This window comes from Brassica napus, unplaced genomic scaffold, assembly GCF_020379485.1.
Source record: "Brassica napus cultivar Da-Ae unplaced genomic scaffold, Da-Ae ScsIHWf_1603;HRSCAF=2216, whole genome shotgun sequence".
Classification (NCBI taxonomy): Eukaryota; Viridiplantae; Streptophyta; class Magnoliopsida; order Brassicales; family Brassicaceae; genus Brassica; species Brassica napus.
In genome coordinates this window covers 1-6223 of record NW_026015019.1, presented here as the reverse complement: position 1 = coordinate 6223, position 6223 = coordinate 1, and positions in this window count along the sequence as shown.

The following is a 6223-nucleotide window of genomic DNA, read 5'->3' as shown; positions in this document are numbered from 1 at the left end:
AAGAAGAGTACAAGAAGTGTTGATGATGAGCAAGAGGAGTGGGTTCTATCTTGCATCACATGAGGGCCATGATCCAGAGTCTTTGTGTTCCTTACATTGTTGTAAGGCACAAAGACTCACTGGCCAATCCCTAGGCCTTGGAGACTTTACTCTTTTTCCCTCATCAAGGTTTTGTCCCAAAGGGTTTTCCTTGGTGAGGTTTTTAATGAGGAAGTTCTTCAAGGTTCCAAGCTTGACTTAGGATCAGCTAAAGTCAAGCTTGAGGGGGAGTGTTAACTTGAAGAAAGGAATGAAGGAGCTAGAGGTGTTGAGTTGAGATGGATCTTGTACAAAGATAGGGCAAGAGCTTTAGAGATTGCCTATCAAGAGTGATGAGGAGTCTAAAGGTGTCCAGAGTGATCTGATGGATGTTCTAAGCAAGGTCAAAGTCTAGGAGAGACTTAAAAGAGTGTTGAGGAGCAAATGGGGCGAGTGTGCAAAGATAGGGCGAGGCTGTACGGCCATGTACGGATCTGTACGGACCGGTACGACCCGAGAGATCACAACTCGCCCATTTGAGATGTTTTGAGATTGTGCAAAGTCCGGGGACAAGATGTGCAAGCAGCGTGATCGTGATAGAACATGTCAAGAGGGGCTTTGTGCAATCTTAGGGGTGTTGGGAGAAGGCCCTGGTCGTTTGGAATCAAGAAGGCATCAAGAAGGCATCAAGAAGATGCTTTGTGGAGGCAAACAACCAATGGGAGCTTCCTTGTGTGTGATTGGATTGGCTAGTTCGTCTTGGACAGGCTGTCTCTTGCTGTAAAGAGAAGGGAGCCACGACCATGAACCTGGACAGATGCATGGGAGATTAGGAGGAGCCTAAGGAGAGCCAATCACAAGCAAGGAGCCAGCTTGCCTTGGTTTGAATTAAAGTGAACAGCCAACCTTATCCTCACAACTCTTCAGATATTACAAGAAGACCATCTCATCTACACCATCCATTCACTCAAGTTAATATTATCCATTAGATTTAGGTTTCAGATTGTGTAAACCTATTGAGCTTATAAATAAGCATGTAAATGGCGATTTGGAGCCTTAAGGGAGTTAGGGGGATTTCCCCTCTCCACTTCATGGAAATGAAAAGTGTTCTTGAATCAGATTCTCTTTAATCTCTCCCTTTCTTATACTTTAATCTTCTAATCTCTCAAAGTCTCTTGTTTCTGATTTAAGTAAAACACTCTCATCAATCTCTCTTTCTAAATCACCTAGAGCAAGCTCTCATCTTTCTCCATTGGAGTTTATACACACACAAAACACAACCAGAGAAGAGAACTCTACAAATCTCACATGGTATCAGAGCCAGGTTCATCAGAACCTGAGCTGTAGCTTCCGCAAATCACTTGCTCTCACCTCAGCTCAAATCAAAGCCTAGAAGACATGTACTTGCGGTTCTGGTTACTTCAAGAAGAAGAAGACTGAAGCATGGCGTGTTACTCCTTATCTCTCAGCCAGTTCAACCTGTACCTGATGAAGACTCTTGTTGGAAGCAAAGGTGTGTGGAGAGGGCCTCGCGAACCTTGTCCATGGCGCCTTGTCCAAAGGCTGTCCTCATCTGGTGTGAAGAGAAAGCTATCCAGAAGATGGCGAGTAGAGGGCTTGAGAAAAGGAGGGGTTTTGAGTATGAGAAACAAGGAGGAAGTCATGAACTGAAGGAGAAGGAGATGGGTAATGATCCAGACTCACATATCCTCAAAGTCATGAGCTTACCATCCGAGAGTGATACAAGGACCAACCTGGTTCCTTGATAGTAAGCGATTCTTTAAACTTAAGTGAGAATGAGCTTGTGATAAGATCTGGTTGTGTGTTGTGATGTGATTGAAAACCTGAGGATTGTTAAAGATTGCTAAATGAAATGAAATGAATTTAGAATCTATCCCAGGATGCTTAAAGAGACTTGTTTTGGTGATTGAGATTGAAATAATATGCTTAGCTCCAGTTCATAGTGATGCTTGTTGTGATGATGATTGAATCTGCTTGCATACATGTATTGAAACTGATTTAAAGCTGTTGCATATAGTCTTGTGGCTGTCTTACATTGAAGCATTAGATTCATGTCTAAATTGCTGAGTAAAGAAGCTTTAAAATGCCTAAGTAGATTGCATAAATCTAGAAAAAGAAAATGCTTGTGCTTAGAGAGTTTGCTTGCAAAGATTAGAACTGAAAATGACTTGTTTAATCTATTTGCAATGCTTGTGATATTGGGAATGAAACTTGATGATTAATCAAGGAGTGATCCCAATACTATTGTGTCTCATCTTTGCTGGAGTTTGAGTGATGTTTCAGGTTCACAAGATGTGTTCTTGGTTCACCATCCATCCGAGTTGAAAGTAGGAGACGTTTGCCCATTGTGTGTGCAATGGAGAGTGGATACAAGAGTGGTGATGCGCCACTGGTGTGTAGTCTCACTGAAGCTCACTTGCAAGCTTGGACCTATACTCAATCCAAGCTTGAGGAGGGGAGTTTAGTGAGCTATCAGTCTGTTCAAGAAGGTTCAGAAGGTCCATTGCAAGCAACTGAAGAAGAAGGAGCCATCCGGGTCTAGGCAGTGGCGTGTCTAGGCAAGAGAGTGTTCAGAGCACTCTTGGCTGTGAGAAGATGGAGACTCTATCAGTGCGGCTTCTAGTGTAAGGTGGCTGAAGAGGTAGCTGAAGCTTCCACAAGCAATCCATGAAGATGGCGAGTTCAGAAGGTGCTGCAATGGAGTAATGGTACAGATCATGAAGCTATCCATCCAAGCTTGTTCCTGTGAGAGTCTCAAGCTTGAGGGGGGGAGTGTTGAAGCTTACATGATCTGAGAGTACTTGGTGGTTATTCAAGAAGAGGAGCAGATCAGTTATGAAGCAGAATGAAGGATGAAGAAAGCAATCACCAATGCGGCCTCTAGAGTGAGGTGATTGGTACTACAGTCTGAAGCATCCGGTCATGAAGGTTTCAGTAACATGGTGGTGACTCATGAAGAAGAAGCAGCCAAGACTCAACTTGTATCTATCAAGGAAGATCTGGTAGTCCGAGCACTTGATACACAACAAGAAGGTTGTGAGAAAGGGGGGAGAGACCAAGATCTGTCTAAAGAAAGTACAAGAAGTGTTGATGATGAGCAAGAGGAGTGGGTTCTATCTTGCATCACATGAGGGCCATGATCCAGAGTCTTTGTGTTCCTTACATTGTTGGTAAGGCACAAAGACTCACTGGCCAATCCCTAGGCCTTGGAGACTTACTCTTTTTCCCTCATCAAGGGTTTGTCCCAAAGGGTTTTCCTTGGTGAGGTTTTTAATGAGGAAGTTCTTCAAGGTTCCAAGCTTGACTTAGGATCAGCTAAAGTCAAGCTTGAGGGGGAGTGTTAACTTGAAGAAGAAGGAATGAAGGAGCTAGAGGTGTTGAGTTGAGATGGATCTTGTACAAAGATAGGGCAAGAGCTTTAGAGATTGCCTATCAAGAGTGATGAGGAGTCTAAAGGTGTCCAGAAGTGATCTGATGGATGTTCTAAGCAAGGTCAAAGTCTAGGAGAGACTTAAAAGAGTGTTGAGGAGCAAATGGGCGAGTGTGCAAAGATAGGGCGAGGCTGTACGGCCATGTACGGATCTGTACGGACCGGTACGACCCGAGAGATCACAACTCGCCCATTTGAGATGTTTTGAGATTGGTGCAAAGTCCGGGACAAGATGTGCAAGCTTAGGGCGTGATCAGAAACATGTCAAGGAGGCTTTGTGCAATCTTAGGGTGTTGGGAGAAGGCCCTGGTCGTTTGGAATCAAGAAGGCATCAAGAAGGCATCAAGAAGATGCTTTGTGGAAGCAAACAACCAATGGGAGCTTCCTTGTGTGTGATTGGCTAGTTCTGGTCTTGGACAGGCTGTCTCTTGCTGTAAAGAGAGGGAGCCACGACCATGAACCTGGACAGATGCATGGGGAAGATTAGGAGGAGGCCTAAGGAGAGCCAATCACAAGCAAGGAGCCAGCTTGCTTGGTTTGAATTAAAGTGAACAGCCAACCTTATCCTCACAACTCTTCAGATATTACAAGAAGACCATCTCATCTACACCATCCATTCACTCAAGTTAATATTATCCATTAGATTTAGGTTTCAGATTGTGTAAACCTATTGAGCTTATAAATAAGCATGTAAATGGCGATTTGGAGCCTTAAGGGAGTTAGGGGGATTTCCCCTCTCCACTTCATGGAAATGAAAAAGTGTTCTTGAATCAGATTCTCTTTAATCTCTCCCTTTCTTATACTTTAATCTTCTAATCTCTCAAAGTCTCTTGTTTCTGATTTAAGTAAACACTCTCATCAATCTCTCTTTCTAAATCACCTAGAGCAAGCTCTCATCTTTCTCCATTGGAGTTTATACACACACAAACACAACCAGAGAAGAGAAACTCTACAAATCTCACACATAAGGGGCTCTATCTTCCAGAATCTTGGTTGGTATCCTATTGATTAGGTAGCAAGCCGTGATCACAGCATCACTCCAGAATCTCTTTGGTACTCTCATCTGGAACATCATTGATCTAGCCACTTCCATAAGATGTCTGTTCTTCCTCTCAGCCACTCCATTTTGTTGAGGTGTATAAGGGCAACTCGTTTGATGAAGTATCCCATGTTGAGCTAGATGGTTCTTGAATGCATGGCCAGTATACTCTCCACCATTATCAGACCTGAAAATCTTAATCTTGGCATTATACTGGTTAGAAACATATGATTGAAAGTTTTTAAAATGCATCAAGAACCCTATCCTTTGTTTTAATTAGTGTTATCCAGGTGTATTTGGATCTCATCTATGAATGTGACAAAGTATTTGTAATTGTCTCTAGATAAGCATGGAGCAGTCCATACATCAGAATGAACAAGATCAAAGCATTTATCATAGATAGTAGTAGATCTCTTGAACACAGTCTTACAATGCTTTCCCAAAATACATGCTTCACACTCATTATTTTTAAACATGACACTGGTAACATTAAGCTTAAGGCTCTAACATGTGGATGTCCTAGCCTAGAATGCCACAATGCACCTCTACTTAAAACGGAACTCAACAAGCAACTAGAACGAAATGAAAGAAAGGTCTTCAAGTAAATAAAGGTCTCCTTTGGTTACTCCTTGCCCAATCAACTTACTGCTTTCAATATCCTGAAATTTCACATCATTAGGACTGAAAATAACATTGCATTGAAGATCATTGGTACACCTCTTAACAGATAAAAGATTAGAAGCAAACTCAGGCATGTACAAAGCTTTAGAATCCTTATTAAACAGTTTTAAATCTCCTACACCTCTAATAGGAATTCTATCACCATTTGCAATCATTACATGTCCATGAGCCGGTTCTATGTTCTTTATAAGGCTATCATCACTATCATATGGTGTGAAGCACCTGAATCAATAATCAATGGTTTTATTCCTTGAGCAATATGATCCTAGGTTGTTCTTTTACAGTTTCAAGTTATCAATGAGATCAAGCAATGTGGTTTCATTCTAGACATCCTATCAGCAGCAAAGGTTGTATATCTATCCGGTTCAGTTCTCATCCTATCAAAGCTTCCTAGCAAGCTATCACAAGTCTAGGCAGCACATGAGCAGTATAGGAATAACCAAGGGTGTTTCCAAAGGGTGTTACCAGACTCTTTAAGGGCTTTGATCAAGGCATCAATGTCTGACTTTCTTGATCACCTCATGATCCATGTTCTTCACAGCTCCTTGATGGTGAGAGGTTAAGGCTCTTCCTTCACTTCACCCGCAAGACCAGGATGAACCAGCTCCTGATGCGCCGGCTTCACTTGTCTCTGCAGAAAGGTGAAGCTCTTCCCTCTCTCTCCTTGTTGAACTTGGCCGGCTTCAAATGGGGGTGTAGGATCCAGCACTGATCCTCTTGTGTCCCGGCTTCTTGCAATGGTCACAGGTTTCCACTGGAACTTCTTTCCTCTCCACGGTAAGCAGCCTTGTGTGCTTGGATTGCTTCAGCCTTGTTGGACAGAGCCATGTCTCCTTCCCTCCAACATACCAAGTGACCCCTCTTCCTTCTGAATCTGCGCACAACACTTCCTCCATAGATGGAAGACTCGGCATCCTCAAACATGTGCTTGATCACATCATTGAACGGGAGGATTCTAGTGTAAGCAGCAATCCAAACCCCTGATCCTGCTCCCTCTCTCCATGAGTAGCTCTTGATCCGATGGTGCTTGGCCT